The sequence below is a fragment of the Ailuropoda melanoleuca genome, chromosome 17 (assembly GCF_002007445.2).
Source record: "Ailuropoda melanoleuca isolate Jingjing chromosome 17, ASM200744v2, whole genome shotgun sequence".
Taxonomy (NCBI): Eukaryota; Metazoa; Chordata; class Mammalia; order Carnivora; family Ursidae; genus Ailuropoda; species Ailuropoda melanoleuca.
The window spans coordinates 30,544,607-30,565,138 of NC_048234.1; the positions used below are offsets into that span (position 1 = coordinate 30,544,607).

At 43.4% G+C, this 20,532-nt stretch overlaps 1 pseudogene; it reads left to right on the top strand.

Moving 5' to 3' along the window:
- The first annotated feature begins 574 nt into the window (after positions 1 to 574).
- LOC109490421 lies at positions 575 to 15,388 on the top strand (annotated as a pseudogene).
- Positions 15,389 to 20,532: the final 5,144 nt, after the last annotated feature.

The window sequence follows — 20,532 nt, forward strand, 5'->3', positions numbered from 1 at the left end:
AGCAGCCTCATGCATCCCTCACCGCTTTTCTCCTTGCGGTTCCCCTCCATGGCTCCCCCTCTGCCTCGCCAGCTCCTGCCCGGGGACCCCCACACAGCATGGCAACCCCGACCCGTTCAAGGAGGGATCTGCTCTCGTTTATGCCTCCTTATGTGCTCCCTTGGTATCAACTGTTGGCCTCAGAACAGGAAAAATAAATGGTCTATTATTAGAATTTTCAAACCAATGAATCATTCTGGGTGAACTTCTCCAGAGTTCCAGGATTCACTCCAGCTAGGCAGCCAGTGGTAACTTCGCCCCGAGTCGCCACCTAGCAAGCACGAGACAGCCATACCGAGGTGGTCCCAACTGCAGTGGGAACTTGAGGGTGAGCTCACGTGGCAGGAGAAACCCCCCGGCCCCCCACATGCCAGAACATACTCAGGAGAATGATTTTCATGTCACAGGCCATGAAGCTGGAGCTGACTCCTGGTAGCTTTCTGTTCTAGTTCTAGGATCGACATGCCTAGTTGCGTGTTTTATGTAAGGCACCCTTGAGTGCCAGTGTCCCACCTGAAAGAGCATGGGCTAGAACATGGCGGAAATTGGGGCAGGAGTGAGCTTGGGGCCAGTTTCCTTGAGAAGTTTAACTGCTCGGCCAAAGGCCTGCGATGCCATCGTGCCTGTACTCGGGCAGGAACTGAAGGTCAATTACTGGCCTTTCCCTGGTGTTCAATAATAAAGGTAATTTGCCTTACAGAGAACTTTGCAGGCATCATTTACTTGACTTACCTGACTTAATTTTCTCATTGAGAAAGGCCCCTGGTTCCCATCCCCGGTTGCCAATTAGAATCACCTGAGGAGATTTTTTTTAAAAATACAGATGCCTGGGCTCCCCTCAAACCAACTCAACTGCTGGGAACTAACTTGCGGGCTCTCCCTGCAAGGCAATGGCTCCTTCCACCAGTCGAAAGGCAGGCTGAGGGAAGCTGGTACTGGAAGAAACAAGGTGACCACTGGACTTTGCAGAGAGAAGACACAAAGGACCTGACCTGAGAAATTAAGATTTGGGTAGATGCAGAGAAGCATCCAGAACCAAGCAGGATCTCCTCTAAGAAACACAAGGGCTTGGGGTCTATTTGGATCACCCAAATTATCCTCTATGACAGAGCACAGGCACCCACCTCTAAGAATCCCACACCTAACCCCAGGCACTGGGGCAGAAATAGCAAGAACTCTGATTAAGCTCCTGGGTTCAACTCCTAACCCTGTCTGTTTCCAGCCAAGTGACTTGGCACCATTAGCCTCAATTTCCTGATCTAGATAATATGAGATGACAATAATAATGCCATGTGTCTATTCTATTCCGAGAGTACTGACTGGGGGGCCTCCTATGTGCTGTGTACTCCTCTAGGCCTGGGGAAAAGCAGGGGACAATACACACAGAGTACGGGGAGAAGACAGACCCTAAAAAAGATAAGTCAAAAGGAAAAGTAAGTCAGGACAGGGGAACAGGAAGTTGGACAGGATGGAGGTGAAATTAGACAGAAGGCAGACTGAAGACATCATTGAAAAACAAAGGGAACAAGCCATACACATATCTAGGAGAACCACACATATACTCCAGGCAGAGGGAACCGCATTTGCTAAAGCCCCGAGGTAGGAATGAATTGTTATGATTTTATTTGTCTAAGAAAAATGTTACTGAGTGCCTGTTACAAGTCAGGTCCTCTCACAAGTACTGTGCATTCATCAGTGAATACAAAAAAAAAAAAAGCCTTTTTTTGATTAACATGTGATTATAATACATCCCAACGATTGTTATGTTAGTGATAAGCTCAAGGTGCTCTGGGAGGTCAGTAGAGGACCACAGAGTAAGAGTTATGGGGTGAGCAGGCCACAGACCATACCCTACAGAATTGCTTATTATTTTGTTGCAGTTTTGGTAACTACAGTGAGTCTAATATTTCTGGATTTTGCAAAAAGGGGCTCTCTAGATATTACCAAGAATGTGAAATGGCCATTTTTCTTCTCATTTGACAAGAACGCTCTACCCAGAGCTCAAGGTCTCTACCCAACTCGTGGCCCCAACCCCTGACCCAGAGCTCTAGAAATCTCTGAAATAAAGGAGGAAGGGGTGTGAACATGCCTTCTAGGAGCACCCTGGCCCTCTCTCACTAGTTTTCTGCCCCCATCTTGCCCACAGATTGCCACAAGTCCTGCCAGACCTGCTCATCACCTGGGACCTGCACAACCTGTCAGGAAGGCCTTCTGGTCAACCACCACGGGGACTGCGTGCCTCACAAGGAATGTGCCGCCGTTGAGTACTGGGATGTGGAGACTCTGGGATGCAAGCCCTGTCATGCTAAGTGCTTCCGTTGCATGGGGCCTAAGGAGGACCAGTGTCGTGCCTGTCTGAGGGACAGCCTTCTTCTCAGTGAGTCATGTGTCCTCCTCAGAGAGCTCTCTCTTTCCTTCCATCTGGGAAGCTACCTTGCATGACACCTGGTGCCAGGAGATGTTAGTGTCTAATTTTTCACTTTATATTTGGAAATTTTTCAAACCTACAGAAAAGACAAAAGTATAAAGAATGCCACACACGTGCCGTTCACCCACCGCTAATCGTGTACCCCATTTGCCTAATGATTCATGTGCTCTCTCTCATCTCTCTCAATGTGTAATGCCTACATAATTCACAATAAACTTTTTCCCGACCATCTGAGGATATGATACACATCATGGCTCCTTTCGCAGATACACTTGGTATATATTTCCTCAAACGAGGGATGCTTTTTGACATAGCCACGGTACAGTTGTCAATGCAAGTGAACTTAACATCAATATTTTACTATATCATCTGTTTTATAACTTTGGCAATTCCCCCTTGGAACAGGATCCAGTCTCCAATCAGGTATTGCTTTCGGTTCCAGGTCTTTGTTGCCCCCTTTAATCTGAAACATTTCCACAGACATTTTCTTTATAGAACATTGACATTTTAGAAGAATACGGTCCCTATCCCTCCACTGGAGTCTGTGTGAAGTTTCCAACGACTGGACGGAATTGATGCATTCTTAGCCAGAATACTTCACAGGTGATGTCGTGTCCTCCTGGAGACCCAGGATGTCACCTGCCTCTCAGCAGTGATGCTAACTATGGTCATCTGTTCAGAGTGCTGTCCAATGTCTCCGCTGCTTAATTACTATTTTCCCTTGCGATTAATAAGCGGTCTGTGGAGGGACACTTTACAAACAGTATTCAGCCCCTCATCAAAATTTCCCTGGATTTTGCATCCAGGGATTAATAAATCTTCTTGAAGTCTGACACGGTCTGAGGTTGGCCACCTCCAGCAGATCATATTTGACGGTTACCATGGATGTGAAGCAATGCCCTCAGGTTTCCAAGGATACCATGATTAGGCTAATACAGGTATTCAAGCAAGAAAATGAGACAAAGCTCACACAGCTAAAAGAAGGAGTGGAGGGGTGTAGGAGAGAGGGAAGGAAGAGATGAGTATGCTGAAGACCTGGAAAGGGTCAGCATCTATCTCCCCAACCTGGGAGACCTGAGAAGCAGGACCCTCATAAGGACACCATCTCATCCCTCCTGCATCCTCCCCTCGCCGCCATGGTTCACCATGGGGAGCCCAGAGAGGAGATGTGGGAGACATGCGTCATACTTGATACCAATACAGATTCTTTTCCTTCCTTGGCAGACATGACCTGCGTGCAGGACTGCCCCGATGGCTACTATGCTGATGAGGACAGCCACCAATGTGCCCCCTGCCACAGCTCTTGTAGGACATGTGAAGGGAGACACAGCACACAGTGCCTCTCCTGCCAACCAGGCTCGTTCCAGCTGGACAAGGAGTGCCTGCTGCAGTGTCGGGAAGGGTAAGGTGCCCAACACACATTTCCCTCATTTAATCCCAAAACCACTCCAGGCAGCACTACCGGCAAACCCATTTTGCAGACGAGGAAGCTAAGTTATATAACACCACGTTGAAGTCTCAGTGCTAGGAAGAAATGAAGATGAGAGTCCAACCGAGGTCTAATGGTCTCTAAAGGATTTCAGCTAGGGGCGTCTGGCTGGCTCAGTCGGTAGAGCACGTGACTCTTGATCTTGGGTTCATGATTTTGAGCCTCACTTGGGTATAAATGTTACTTAAATAAATAAATATCTTTAAAAAAAAAAAGGATTTCAGCTAGCTCATAGTAATGGATGAGGACTCAGGAGAGGCAGAATAACCCAGTGAGAACATGAAAGGTCGACCATCAAGTTAGAATCATGCATCAAACTTCACTGCTAATTTGAAGGTACACGCCATCACAAGGCAGAGGCAAAGCATTCTTCCCTTAGAGAACTCTAAGACCATCAATGTACGTTCTTTCGCTTCTGCATTAGGATTTGTCCTGATCAGATTCAGTAGGTGAGGTCTAAGCACTGTATGTGGAGTGTTGATTTCACAAAGAACAATTTCCATTAAATATTCCCACTGTGACGCCACCAATGCTCTAACCTACCGTGTCCCCATAAATCGACAACTTACAGGTTTAGTTACCATAAGCAACCTAGACACACCGATGTATCCTCCTAAAAGCACTCTATTAGTTTTTTGCTAAGAAAAACTTTTAGTGTATTTATCAGAGGTCTAGTTATCAGCATATTTGAAAGAGGATTTGACTGGGTCACACCCCCCCCCCCGGGAATTTCCCGTAAGAGAAGATGGATTACAGGCCTGTTGCTCATTCTTCCTTCCCAGTCAGTGCCCTAAGGCACTGAAAGTTTCCAGACCCAAACTGAAAGGCTATCACCTTGGACTTTCCCAAATGCTTCTGCCCACATGAGACATCAATGTTCCTTTCCTTCAGTTCTATGGCAATTCCCACCTGCCTTAGTCATTGTAGTGCTTTCCATGGCCCTCATTCACTCACTCACTCACTCCGCACATTTTAACGAAGAGCACCTTGCACGTAAAATACAAAGATTTTGACCTTCAAGAATCGATTCTTCCTGGGACCCCTGGGTGGCTCAGTCAGTTAAGTGTCTGCCTTCGGCTCAGGTCATGATCCCAAGGTCCTGGGGTCGAGCCCAGCATCCGGCTCCCTGCTCAGCGGGAAGCCTGCTTCTTCCTCTCCCTCTGCCCTTCCACCCCCACTTGTGTTCTCTCTCTCTCTGTCTCTCAAATAAATAATCTTTTTTTTAAGTAAGAATTGATTCTTCCTATGTATTTCTTACCAAGAAAATTACAAGCACCTGGGGGAAAAAAAAACTTATTTTTCACACATATTACTACAACACTCGGCACAAAGTCACACACCTCGGCCCTCAAAACCACTAACATAACATAATAAAATTTAAAAACAAAACCAAAAAAACCCCAGCCATATGGATCCATGAAGAAAGGGCCCTACCCAACAAGAGAGAGGGTGGGGCCACCTGGTTTTTAGCCTTTCCTCTTCATTCCAGAAAGTGACTGAAAAGATCTGGCTCCGATGAAATGAATCTCCATCTCCCTCAAATCAAGTCATTAAATACTTCTATACACAAAAGGGTATAATCCTGCCATCTAAATAGTTGTAGACCATCGAATTAAGAAGACAATGGTTCCGTGGTAAAGTACGTGAAGTTACCCACTGGGGGGAGGGGCACAGGTTGCCGTAAATCTCTTTAATGAGGAACAAATGGGGTATTAATGAGGTATAAATGGAAATACTTAACAGAAATGGTTCCGTTTATAAAATCAATGTTCCACACGCATGGCATCAACCTTATAGGGTAAATCTCTTTGCCTTGGAAAGGCAGGTATATGATTTTCTGAACCCTTTACCCACACACATAATTATTTTAGTGTTTAACCACAGAGCAGGGGTTTTTTTTTTAAGATTTTTTAAATTATAATTTTTGTGAGAGCACGAGAGCACATGCCACGGGGGGGGGGGGGGGAGGGGGGGCAGAAGGAGGGGGCAGCAGACTCCCAGGCTGAGCAGGGAGCCCGATGTGGGACTCGATCCCAGGACCCCAGGATCATGACCTGAGCCGAAGGCAGACGCTTAACCAACTGAGCCACTCAGGAGCCCTGATGCTTTTCATCTTAAAAACAACCTATTCTATTAGTAACATTAGTGAAGACTGTGTATGCTGCTTTGGAGTTTACAAAGTATTTCTACTCAGAATATATTTTTACAGTATGATTTGGTTCTCCAACAATGCTCGAGATCGAGTTACTCTCCCCATTTTACAGATGAGAAAATTGAGGCTCAAAGAGGTTAAGTGACTTGCCCAAAGTCACAAGGCTACTAACACACAGTGGGGCCAAGACGAGAAATCAGATCTTCTGACTTCAAGCCCCTGTATTGTCTGTGTGGGAAAGTGTGGTTTCTACCTTTTCCCGTGGCTTTCTCTTCTTCTGTTCTGTGGCCTTTTCCGGCTCTTCAGGTCATGATGGATGCTTTCTTCGTCCTCCCTTCATCACCCTGTCTCTCTCACACCCCAGGTTTACTGATTGACTTGGCAGTGAGTTTCCTCACCTAAAGGCAGAAAGTTGAACAAGGTTTCATTTGCCACAAGCTGGACCACTGAGGTACAAGTGCCCTCCCTCAGGTCAGGGACAGGTGGCGAGGCAGACTCAGGACTACCTACCCATGGTTTTAGTTTCCAACGACTTAGTGGAACTGAAATAAATTTTAGGGAACCTCATGTGGCAAATACTTTCACGCCAGAGAAGCCAAGGGCAAACCATCAAGTTTCTAGGATAGCTTCAGTGTGCTGATGTCCAGAGATGCCAAGAAGGGTCAGATGACCTCTAGAAATTCCTCTTTGTCAATGATTTCTTTTCTCTCTTCTATCTTACTTGAATAATTTTTTATTTACTTTTCCCTGCTTTGTGATAGCAGTAAACAGATAGGTTGAAATCACATGAGCCCACTTCACGAGCTGTTTGACATGAAGCCAATTGTCTAAATTCTCTAAGCCAGTTTTTGCTTACATAAAATAGGGATTATGATATCTAAATCATAAGGTTTGCTTTGAGATTTAATCATACGATTCATAATTATCATGAATGTGTGTTATTTACAATGTGCCAGGCACTGTTCTAAAAATTTTCTCAACAATAACTTGTTTAGTTTTAGCTACTAACGTTAGCCCCATATTACAGACCTGAGACACAGAGATGTTGTGTGAGTTGCCCAAGGTTGCACAGCTTGTAAGTGGACTTGCTTGGCTTTGATCCCCATGCAGTTTGTTCTAGAAGGCAAGCACCTGACTGCATGGCTCTAGTGTCTCACTTTTAGGTTCAAGGAGGTGAAATAATGTTTATGAAGTCCCTACTGTACTATCGGGTACATAATAAAAAGTTAACGAACAGTGATTATGGTTATATTTAGCCTCCAAAAATGTTTTCAGAAGTTACATCTATTATTATGTAGACACTAGCATCACTAATGTCTTCTCCTAGTTCAAGATAGGAGGGTTTTTTTTTTTAAGATTTTATATATTTATTTTTCAGGGAGACAGAAAGAGAGAGAGTACACAGGCAGGAGGAGGGGCAGAGGGAGAGGGAAAAGCAGGCTCCCCCTGAGCAGGGAGCCCGTCGTGGGGCTCGATCCCAGGACCCTGGGATCATGACTTAAGCTGAAGGCAGATGCTTAACTGGCTGAGCCACCCAGGCGTCCCTCAAGATAGATGTTTTTTAAAAATGCAAAACTAGAAGAATCACTCGGAGGTACACTGAAAACACCGTCCATACCCTGATCCCATTCAACAAAACTTGAAGCTTCAATTTTCCAGTGGAGAAGCCCATGGGCATAGAGAAGGCAAAAGTAGTGAACAATTACGGTGGCTCCACTGCGTGTGGTAAGTCCTTTCGTGTGCGTGTGCGTGTGTGTTACCTAATTTAATACTCACGAATAGCAGGGACGGGATTACAGTGCCCAGTTTAAAGGTAAGAAAACTGGGAGTCATTAGATTTATTAGTATCATTACAGCCCTACCTTGGAGATACTGCGGGTCCCTTCCAGAAAACTGCAATAAAATGAAAATTGCAATAGAGCAAGTCAAATGAAGTTTTCGGTTTCCCGGTGCCTGTATGTAAAAGTTAGGCTTACACGATACTGTAGTCCATTAAGTGTGCAATAGCATTGTGTCTAAAAGAGCGATCTACAAACCTATATTAAAAAAATACTTGATTGCTAAAAAATGCTCACCATCTGCTTTCAGTAATCACTGATCACAGATGCCCATAACAAGTATCGTAATAATGAAAAAGTCTGAGATATTGCGAGAATTACCAAAATGTGGCAAAGACACGAAAGTGAGCAAATGCTATTAGAAAAACAGCGCCAAAAGACTTGCTGCAAAGCACAGTGTCTGCGAAGAGCAATAAAGCGAAACGTAATAATACAAGGTGCGCCTATAGTAACGTGCGTACTACTCTGAGTAACATTAACGAGTACAGTCTGAAGTCCTTCGCCTTGGAAAGCGAACAGTGTTCGACGAACCCTGATTTTTCCGCCACACTTACAAGCAAAGCTTAGTATTCAGTCTTTGCCTCCCCGCTTGGTTTCAGATATTACGCCGAAATCTCCACGGGACTCTGTGAGAAATGCAGCAAGAGCTGCAAGGCGTGTTGGGGCCCGCGGCCCACCGACTGCCTGTCCTGCGATACGTTTTTCTTTCTGCTCCGCTCCAAGGGAGAGTGTCATCGCACCTGCCCAGACCATTACTATGTGGAGCAAAGCACACGGACGTGTGAGAGATGCCACCCGACCTGCGGCAAATGCAAAGGTAAGGGTGTATCTGTCATTTGCCATGTGTGGATGGGACAACGAGGATTCCTTTGTGCCTGGCCCCTCTTTTTTCATCACCTCGCTGGCCAATCCTCTCTGCCATCAGCACTTTCAGCAGCTGCCCTCTACCCTGGGCTGCCCTGCACTGTCTCTTCAGACCCTCCCATCCTTCCAGGCCAAGATACAGGCATTGTCCTCCCCAAGAAGGGGTTTCCCACCTGCTCTGTCCTCCTCTACTTGTTGAACTTGGACTCTGCCTGGGGAGTTTTATTTTTATTATTTCAACAACTATTTAGGATGTCTGTCTCCAGCTCTCCCAAGCTCCATTCTTACTTTCCTGAGACCCACTTCTCTGTCCCAGAGAATCCTAGAATCAACATGTCCCAGAGTAAATACAATCCGGGTTTCCTCTGATAGTCGCTCTGTTAACGGACCCGCTGTCCACCCAATACCTTAACCATATCCTCTCCTTGCCTCCCACCCAACCCACCTGCTCTCCAACAAACGTAAACTTCAAGATCTGCTGATTTTCTCTCCTAAGCATTTCTGGACTCAGATCTCTTTCTCATTTTTTACACTCCTCATTCTCCATTCTCAGCATATCTCAGCCGACTTTCTGAAGTACCAGCATGTGACCTCGACTCTGGTCTTGCCACCCCCCCTCCCTAGGTCATCCTGTACAGTAATGCCAGAGTGATCAAAAATTCCCATGGGGCGCCTGGGTGGCGCAGTCGTTAAGCATCTGCCTTCGGCTCAGGGCGTGATCCTGCCGATCCTGGGTCGAGTCCCACATCAGGCTCCTCGGTTGGGAGCCTGCTTTTTCCTCTCCCTCTCCCCTGCTGTGTTCCCTCTCTCACTGGCTGTCTCTATCTCTGTCTAATAAATAAATAAAANTCCCTAGGTCATCCTGTACGGTAATGCCAGAGTGATCAAAAATTCCCATCTGCTGCGTGTGGAAAGATGATCAGATGAATTATTCTCAACGTTGAAGAAATACCTCCTGCAATGTTTTAATTGTTAAAATTAGATTAATATTTGTAGTCAGTAAGGTACATTTCTGCTATCCTTTTCAAAACTATCTTGGCTATTTCCAGCCCTTTTTCTTTTTCTTTCCATTTAGTTCCTTTATTTATTTATTTTNTTCCCATCTGCTGCGTGTGGAAAGATGAACAGATGAATTATTCTCAACGTTGAAGAAACACCTCCTGCAATGTTTTAATTGTTAAAATTAGATTAATATTTGTAGTCAGTAAGGTACATTTCTGCTATCCTTTTCAAAACTATCTTGGCTATTTCCAGCCCTTTTTCTTTTTCTTTCCATTTAGTTCCTTTATTTATTTATTTTATTTATTAATAAGATTTTTTTATTATATTATGTTAGTCACCATACAGTACATCCCTAGTATTTGATGTAAATTTCCATGATTCATTACTTGCATATAACACCCAGTGCACCATGCAATACGAGCCCTCCTTAATACCCATCACCAGCCTATCCCATTTCCACCCCCCCGAAGCCCTCAGTTTGTTTCCAGCCCCTTTTCTATATAAATTTTATACTCATCATATTTCATTTTTTAAAAAATCCCTTGGATATTAATTGGCATTACACTGAATTTATTTGGGGGGAAAAATCTATCTTTATGATCCCGAGTCATCACATTTATGAACATGGTATATCTCTGCAATCTATGCATTTACTTTTTGTCCTTCAATAAACTTCCAAAAATTTTTTTTAATTTTTTTAATTTTTAAAAGGTGATTGAAATCTTTCCCCAGCCAGTGCTTTTAGCTTATGACCTTGCCTCTCTAGACAAGTTCCATGTACTCTAGAACCTAGAGCCACTCAGCAGCCACCAAACACATCATACTCTTTCAGTGCCTTTTGTCTATGTGTTTCCTCTTCCTGGAGAATGACACTGCGGGGAACTCTCAACTTAAAAGACCCAGCTTGGGCGTCATCTCCTCTGGGAAGCTTTTCTTAGTCCTCCCAGAGATGTTCTTCCTTATTCTTGATTCTGTAACATACTGCTTTATCATAGCTCTTTTTACATTAATTTTAATTAATCATGTCCATCTCTCCTAGTAATTGTGAGACCCTCAGGGCTAGGATTGTGCCACATTTATTTTGTATACCCTGTTCTAGTCTAGACTGCAACACATCATAAGTGCTCATTTAGCGTTTTGTAAATGAATGAACACAAAACAAACAAATCCTAAAGTCATTTTGCAAATTGGAAATTTTTCTATTATTAGATCTCCAAATATTGTGTCTCCACTCTTTCCTCTAATCTCCTTTTCCGGAGTTCCTTATTTAATGTCACTCAGACTTTCCTGATCTCTATGTCTTCTACCTACTGTTTTATATTTTTTATTTGACTCTCTATGGTTTATAATAGGTTAATTCGCCAGTACTTTATTCCATTTCTCTAATTTGTTCTCTGTGTTTAGTCCAAAGTTCAGCCCATCTATTATTTTAGGGTTTTTTAAATTTAAATAACTTACTTTTAAATTTTTAAATTTTTAAATTATTTCTTCTTTATACCCATCTATTTTTGTTTCATATCTTCCTGTTTGTGTTTCCTAATTTATCCTTTCTTTATAGATACTATGGCTTTTTATTTTTTTAATATCTTTAATATACTCCTTTTTAAAACTCTTGTCAAGATTCTCTATAAAATTAGTATTATTTCAACTAGATTCATGTTCTAATTGTTGATTGTGTTTGTCATCTTAATGTTCATTTTCTCCATATATTTTGGATTTTGGTCTTGAGTTCCTTTTGAATGGGAAATTTCATCCTTCACTCCCCCACTCTCTCTCCCTTTATCCTTACTCCTCTCAGCCTACCAGTTTTTTGGTTAACTCTACCCCTGAAACTGAGTCCAGAAATAGGACATCCCAGCATTCCTGAAGGGGCTGCTGATGACAATGCAGATTCTATCAGCAACCCTACCGGCAGCCCCAGGGAGTTCTTGGTCTGGAGGTGACGTCCACTGCCCCCCTCTGACTCTTGTTTTAAGATTGCAGTCTGGATTTTGGCCCACATCTAACATGAAACACTTTTAGTTCCTATTATGGTAGGAAAGTTAAACTCACAGCCACTAGATCTAGACCCAGAGCAAAGCAGGTAGGTGGCATATTTATTTTCCTTTTCTGGTCCAAAGTGATTTCATCTTATTTTTGAGCCTACCTAGCCTTTTATTTATTTATTTATAATTTTTGGTTCTATTTATATTTATTCTACCATTTCAGTATGTGGAGGGTATGGGTCAGGTCAGAACCTGAATTCACATACGATTTTTTTATGTATGTGTGTTAAAATGGATAATCAGCATTATGCCCTAAACTATCCTTCTGCTAATACAAATGCCAGGTGATCCGTATATTTTAGAGTATTTCTTTTGTTTTTTGGTACTTAATACTTTTAGATGAAACAAGCAAAGGCCAACTTGTTAGAGCCTGCTTCTAATCTTGCTTCCTTTCCCTTCCAAAATGATTCATCTTCGAGCAGTTAGTTGACCACATAGAAACATCAAGAATGGAGATGAGAAATTAGCTCCTTCCCCACACTGGGAGAAGACCGTCAGCCTCCCTTGCTGTCTATCCACTAAACTGACCTTCCTAAGTACTATCTTGATGATATTTTAAAATAACTTCTCCCCAAGTACATATGAATATAGTCTTCTCCAGACTGAAGGTGGCTTCCATTATTACTTATGCCTTAATACCCCCAAATCTACTTCTCTTTCCCAAATGGTTTTCCTGAGCTCTAGTTCCATACATCCAATTGCCTGTTAATCTAATGAGATGCTCATCAGACATCTCAAACTTGAAATGTAAATGCATTTTTCTCCAGCCCACCTCACCCCATCCATAGACCACCTTTTCCCATGCTCCCCATCTTAAAGATTTTATTTATTTATTTGACAGAGACAGCCAGCGAGAGAGGGAACACAAGCAGGGGGAGTGGGAGAGAAGAAGCAGGCTCCTAGGAAGGAGCCTGATGTGGGGCTTAATCCCAGAACACCAGGATCACGCCCTGAGCCAAAGGCAGAGGCTTAACAACTGCGCCACCCAGGCGCCCCTCCCATGCTCCCCATCTTGATGGTGGTTCCACCACCTACCCAGTTGCCTGAGGCAGTAACCTGGTCATTACCCTCTGATCCTCCTGTCTCAACCTTCACATTCAATTTGTCAAGTCCTGTCAAATCTATGCCTATCTCTTAATTCCCTCTCCCCTCTCTTTGCTTTGTAGTATCACTGCCTTAGTTCAGACTCATATCTCCCCTTACCTGAGTTATTCACCAATTTCTAATTGGTCTTCTTGCTTCCAGTATTAGCCATTCTATAACCAACCAGTCCTCCATTATGTTCTCAGATTGACCTTTCTATGTCACAAATACCATAATGATACTTCTCTGCTTAAAAATGACCTTCCGTTGGGGGTGCCTGTGTGGTTCAGTCAGTTAAGCATCCAACTCTTGCTTTGGGGTCAGGTCGTGATCTCAAGTCATAGGATCAAGGCCCGCATCAGGCTCCGTACGCAGCGAGGAGTCTGCTTGTCTCTCTCCCTCTGCTCTTCCCCCACGCTTACTCGCATTCTCTCTAATAAATGATAAAATCTTTTTACAAAATGACTCTCCATTGATTTTAGGATAGAATCTTAACTTAGTAACTCTGCATATGAGGTTCTTCATCCCGGGGCTTCCCTCACCCCTCACCACCTCCTCCAACACCCTCTAAATCCAAGTATAATCTGAGCCAACCTTGCCCTTTCTCCTTCCTGAATACTTTCTCCAGCCTGCTGTGCCTGGCGACCACTTTCTAATCCATTACAGTCAATATTTCCTCTATAAAGCCTTCCTTAATCCCTCTATTCTGTGTTCCTTTCGTTCTCTGCATTCATCCATCTACTTAGTTATTCAACAAACGTTTCTCCTGCAGTATGGCCCAGAAAAGGATTCAACCGTGAACAAGGCAGTCAGGGCCCTGGAGCCCAGAGGGCATATTTTATGTTATTTATTCTTTATCTCTCTCTCTCTTTAGATTGAGGTCTTCAAAGGCACAAATTAATATGTCTCACTCACCTTTGTTTTTTGTTTTTGTTTTTAATCAATTTATTTCTTAGAGAGAGAGAGAGCAGGAGCAGGGATGGGAAGGGCAGAGGGAGAGGGACAAGCAGACTCCCCGCTAAGCAGGGAGCCCCACGGGGGCTTGATCCCAGGCCCCCGAGATCATGACCCGAGTCGAAGGCAGCTGCTTAGCCAACTGAGCTACCCACACACCCCATCTCACTCACCTCTGTATCTCTAGCACTTAGCATGGTCACAGGGGTAGACAGTGGCGGCAGCTAGTGTTCGCAAGGGCATCTCCAGCAAACGGTGTTGGTGCCAGCAGGGAGGCCATGGCTGCTGGGCTAAGGCAGCAGCTACCACAGTCCATGACACATGTGGGAGAGTGGAGCTCTGTCCTCTGTTGGCCTCTATCTCCAGCCCATCATGAAGGTGACCATCAGCGTGGCCCTCCATGGCTAAAGCAGCAGGGGAAGTCCATCTCCAGCTGGCAGGGGCTAGAAACGTTTAAGGCCATGGTGCACAATGGCCAGTTCTCCACCCTGCGGATTCCCAAGGGCACCATGGATTTCATCTGCTTGGAGGGCAAGGCAGGCAAGAATCCATCCGGTCACATTTTTCCTGGCCTGCCTCCATGGCAAGGTCATTAAGCTTGGCAGCTTCCCTGAAGTCCTCAAGGTATGTGCCACCAAGTTCAAAATCAATTTCCCCACACTCCAGGGGACTCCTTCTTCCATGACGCAAAGAAGGAGAATGAAATGCTGTCCAGAGAGAGGCCAGGCATGAGTCCCCTGAAGGGGCTGCCCTTCAAATTGTTCGGCCCAGCAAGGAGGTCGTGCTCAAGGTGCTTGAGAAGTGTGGGGAGATAGGGAACATGGACATCCCCATGCTGGACCCACAACATTCAGAGATGACAGGCCGGAAATTCCACACCTTCAGTTTGGGGGGGGGGGCACTTGAACTTGCAGGCCAAGGTCGCATACCGCGAGTACGTACATGGGCTTCACCCAAACCCTGAGCGCCCTAAGCCGCCTGAAGCTCACGTGGAAAGGTGAGGAGCGCCAGCCACTGCCTGCTCCGGAAGGTTTCTCTTGATGCCAAGCCTCTGAGTGGCGCCTCACTGAAGAAACAGCAGTGCGAGGGGCAGAGACGTCAGGAGCTGGAAAAGCAAAGAAGATAAAAGCGCCAAGAGAAAGAGGCAGAGAACAGAGCCAAGGAAAGACAAAGAGCAAAAAGACTCGGAGAAAGAAAAAGAGAGGAGAAGCTTCCCAAGAGGGAACAACAAGAGAGGGGCCGGGAATTCTGTCATTATCAGAGAAAAGCTCGAGAAGCTACAAGCGGAGGAGAAAAAGCTACAGGAGAAAGTGAAGCTGGCAGAGGGGAAGCTGCTGTCTACTCAAAGGAACCGAGTAGGGCAGGTGAACTTCCGGCTGCTAAGCGGACCTGGAGACCCGCCCATGGGGTGTGGTTAGTCTTGAACTTCTGCTAGGGGAGCCACCTGTTCCTGCTCTGGGCTGCCACCTGTGTGTTTCTCTGAAATGTGGGGTATCACAGCCCCCCTCCCACCGCTTTCTTCAGCTGGTTGCAACCATAATCCCCAGCCCCCCCAAAATTAGTCTTCGTACCAAGAAAAAAAAAAAAAAACTTGGAGCAAGTACTCAATAATCTTTTCATTGTTTTAGAGTGACTATCGGTGACATAAACATTAAATTGCTCTTAGCTACAAAGTGCTTAGCCCAGTGGATCATCTAAACTAGCCTGGGAGTGGTCACGTGCTATTCATACCAGGCCTAGAGTTTCTTTTAAGTAACTCACAACATGGTATATCAGCACTATCCAACTAAGACGTAATGCAAGCCATACACACGTTTTTGAATTTTTCAGTGGTCACATCTTAAAGAATAAAAATAAACGGGTAAAATTAATTTTAATAATATATGTATTTAGTTAATATATCCAAAATATAATCATTTGAACATGTAATCAACGTAAAAATTGAGAATTTTTTTCTACGGAGTCTTTGCAATCCAATGTTTATTTTACATTTACAGCGCAACTCAAGTTGTCCTAGCCACATTTCCGGGGCTCGGTAGCCACATGTGGCATGTGGCTAGTGGCTACCGCACTGGCCGGCACGTGTCTAATTCAGAATAACGGTTTTAGATGGTATTTTAGCAGCTGACCGTCTTCTTCAGATGAAATCTTGGGCTAGATCCTATGGTAAATTGACGAGAGCAGAGTAGCTCAGATTGGAGTGGGGAGCACAGGCGGGATCTCAAGACCCCCACTTAGAATGCCCTCATCTGCCCCTCACACCACTCCCAGGCAGTCCTTGAGGCAAGTCCATGAAAACTCTGCCATACAGTGGCTCCCGCCTTTCCCCTATCTGCAGTTGACTCCAATCTTTGAAAGAACTGGCCTTCCGAACACACTTGCATTAAGTAACCATTCATTTACATTCTCTTATTTTCATTCAGAGGCACCTATAGTCCCTGCTCAAAACTTCTAATCAGAGTAAGATAAATGAGAAAATACACTGAGTTTGGGGTGGGGGTGGGGTGGGAGGGTGGTGGAAAGTTGTCATTATCACTGGCCATATCATAGTAAATATGGTGTTGGCTTTCCATCAGATTTTCTGATATTACCATTGCTAGATGTATGGGGTCTTTATTCTAACTAGGATTGCCTGATAAAACCCTACACTTTGATGTGCTCAATCGGACAACCCTAATCCCCGAGCCCTAGGGCAGTGCAGTGGGCTGGAGCCTTGGGTTTTCATCAAGACCAGGCAACCGTCCTTAGGTTAGTTAATATCTCAACCTCAGCCAATCAAAACAGAACACCAGCTTTTTAGGATTTTTTTTTTTTTGCAGGGATTACAGAAATTATTAGTGATCTTGTAAGCACAGTCTGAAAAACTATAAATTTCTTTAATTGGGTTTGAGATTTCCTCGGTGATTAAGGATGATGGTTCTGAGGATTCCTAGTCTCAAAATTTCATCAACACATCCAGACAATGAAATACTATTCAGTGCTAAAAACAGATGAGCTATCAAGCCACGAAAAGACATGAAGGAAGCGTAAATGCATATCACTAAGTGAGGGCAGCTGATCTGAAAAGGCTACATACTGTATGATCCCAACTATAGGACGTTTTGGAAAAAGCGAAACTATGGTGGAGACAGTAAAAGGTCACTGGCCGCCGGGGGTGGTGGGCAGGTAGAGGTGAATCAATGGAGCACAGAGGGTTTTAGGGCAGTGAAAATATTCTGTATGATATTATAATGGCAGGTATGCATTATTATGCATGGGTCCAAACCCATAGAATGTACAACAGCAAGAGAGAACCCTACGGTAAACTAGAGACTTTGGGTGAAAATGATATGTCTCTATAGGTTTATCTTTGGTTAAAAAAAAAAAAAGTACCATTCTGGTGATTGATGCTGATAATGGGGGACCCTCTGCATGTGTGGGAGCAGAGTCCATGGGAAATCTCTGTACCTTCCCCTTTATTCTGCTGTAAACCTAAAACTCCTCTAAAAAAAAAAATAGTCTTACAAAAAAAGTTCATCAACACATTCTGCCTGAGAATGTACTCAAAGGATGGCTGGTCCTAGCTTGGTGCATCTCACAGCCATTCTGAGGGCTAGGGCCTCCTCCCCCTGTATTTGACTTAACCCCAGATGTGTCTGGGGGAAATTTCCCACGAGTCGGGCTCATTGTGTCTACCATCCGTCTTTCACGACACCACACACGTCCTGGGCTGGTTAGTGAATCTTTGTGTTGTCTTTGGTTTTGCAATATAGAGATTACCAAACTGGGAGACAGGTATTCTCCTGGGTTATAAACTGGATGAAAAAAAAAAAGAATGAATTCCAAGGTACCTTCCTAAAACATTAGCTGTCAGGCTAAGAAATGAGGACGCACAAAAATTACAGGGAAAATTCAGTGACCTAAATAAGCAATTTACCAACTAGACTGTATTTCATTCACATTTGATTGCCCAATGGTATCAGAGTAGTAAAAAAAAAAAAATACACCAAAGCACTGGACATTGGGGTATGGGGGAGATGGCACACCAAGGCCTAATATTACCTTTGTATGCAGTTGGTTCCCCCATAATTAGCTCATTCCTTACCTTGATACATTTAACTTTTTATTTATCCTCCTCACAAAATTGGTTGAAATAAAAATCCAGGCTGGTAGCCAAAACCACCGAAGTCTTTCCAGCTTCCTCTTCCAGTGTGGGGGTCAGTCCAAGGGAAAGCCAGTAGTGAGTTCTGAATTCTAAGGAAATGATCAAAGCCATCTTTCTAGGTCCCACAGTTCCTGCAGAGCCTTAGACGCAATGATAAACGTAGGTTGTTAAACTTGGAAACAACAGAAAATAATCTGGAAATTTACAAACTGCCTTTGGCAAAAGACTCCGTGTACCCAGGGTGTAGAGATTTTGCAATAAATCAATGTAGGAGATGTAACTGGTGAAAGGTTGTGCCTTTGGGGGTCATCCAGGGTATGAGCTTCAGCCGAATTGCTGCTGGTCTTCTGGAAAATAGAAACAATCTTAAGACACAAATGTTGTGACCTAATCTTTCTACTACCTTTTTCTCATTTAATTTTTCCTACCTTTCATTAAAAAAACAAATCTTTTGTATTTTAAAAAATGGAGTAAAACATCTAAAGGCACGTTTTAGAAAAATGTGGATTGGGAAAAGGAAGGAAGGATGACAAGAAGGAGGGGAAGATTGATTCTTTCATCAGAGACCACAGTTAGGTTCCAGAACATGTAAGAAATTCTGTATGAGGCTAGAGGTAAGATAAAAATAGAATGGCTTTCTCAGATTTCAAACTATACTGTAAATCTGTAGTAATCAAAATGGTACAGTACTGGCACAAAAATAGACACATAGATCAATGGAACAAGAGAGAGACCCTAGAAATAAACTCGTGCTTACATAATTAATCTATAACAAAGGAGGCAAGAACATTCAATGGGGAAGAGATAGTGTCTTCAATAAATGGTGCTGGGAAAGCTGGAAAGCCACATGCCAAGGAATGAAACTGGACCACTTTCTTACACCAGACACAAAAATAAACTCGAAATGGACTAACGGCTTAAATGTACGACCTGAAACCATAAAACTCCTAAAAGAAAACACAGGCAGTAATCTCTTGAACATCGCAATATTCATTAGCAAAATTTATTAGCAATATTTTTCTGGATCTGTCTTCTCAGGCAAGGGGAACAAAAGCAAAAAATAAATAATTGGAACAACATCAAACTAAAAAGCTTTGGCACAGCAAAGGAAACTATCAACAAAACAAAAGGACAACCTACTGAATGGAGGAAGGTATTTGCAAATGACATATCCAATAAGGGGTTAATATCAAAAATATATAGGGAACTCATACAACCTAACAGAAAACAATCTGATTGCAAAATGGGCAGAGGCGTGGAATAGGCATTTTTCCAAAGAAGACATACAGATGGCCTACGTCACATGAAAAGATGTGCAACATTATTACTCATCAGGGAAATGCAAATCAAAATCACAATGAGATAGATATCTACCTTAGACTGGTCAGAATGACTAGTACCAAAGAGACAAGAAATGGCAGGTATTGGTGAAGATGTAGAGAAAATGAAACCCTTGTGCACTATTTGGTAGGAACGTAAATTGGTATAGGCACTACGGCAGACAGTATGGAGATTTGTCAAAAAATTAAAAATTGAAATACCATATGATCCATTAATTCCACTTTTGGGTATTTATTGAAAGAAAGTGAAATCACTAATGTGAAAAGATAAATGCATCCTAAGTTTACAGCAGCATTCTTTACAGTAGCCAAAATTATGGAAGCAGCCCAAATGTCCACTGATAGATGAATGGTTAAAGAAGATGTGGTATATTTATACAATGGAATGTTACTTACCCATAAAAAAAAAGAATGAAATCTTGCCATTCGTGACAACATGGATGGCCCTAGAGGGTACTATGCTAAGTGAAACAAATCAGACAGGGAAAGTCCAATACCATATGATTTCACTTTTACGTGGAACCCAAAAAAACCAAGATAAACGAATAAACAAGTAGATTTATAACTACAGAGAACAAGCTGGCGGTTGCCAGAGGGCAGGGGGCTGGGGGTGGGAGGAGGGGTACAATAGTGAAGGGGATTAGGAGGTACAAACTTCCAGTTATAAAATAAGTAAGTCACAGGGATGGAAAGTAGAGTGCAGGGAATATAGTCCATAATATTGTAATAACTGTATGAGGACAGATGGTAACAATACTTAGCGTGGCAGACACTTCATAACGTACATAATCGTTGAATCACTGCTGTACACCTGAAACTAATATCATATCGTATGTCAACTACACTTCAGTTTAAAACTTAAAAATAAAATGGCTTTGAATTTGTATCACTACAGGCAGCCCCCAATCTAAGAAGCAGTTGAATAATAAAGGTTTATTCTCTAAACTGTTCAGAGCTCAGAATTTTTTTCCATAGACACATCATAAATGATTGAGCTCATGGATCAGACATGAAAAGTCGATTTAACTCCACAGTGATCTTGAAGGACAGGATCTAGTTCAAATTCAACTAACCGCTCTGTTCAGTGTTCTTCTGATGGAAGGACCTATATCAAGTCCCAAATCACAATACCAGGCACATTCCATGCCCCCCAT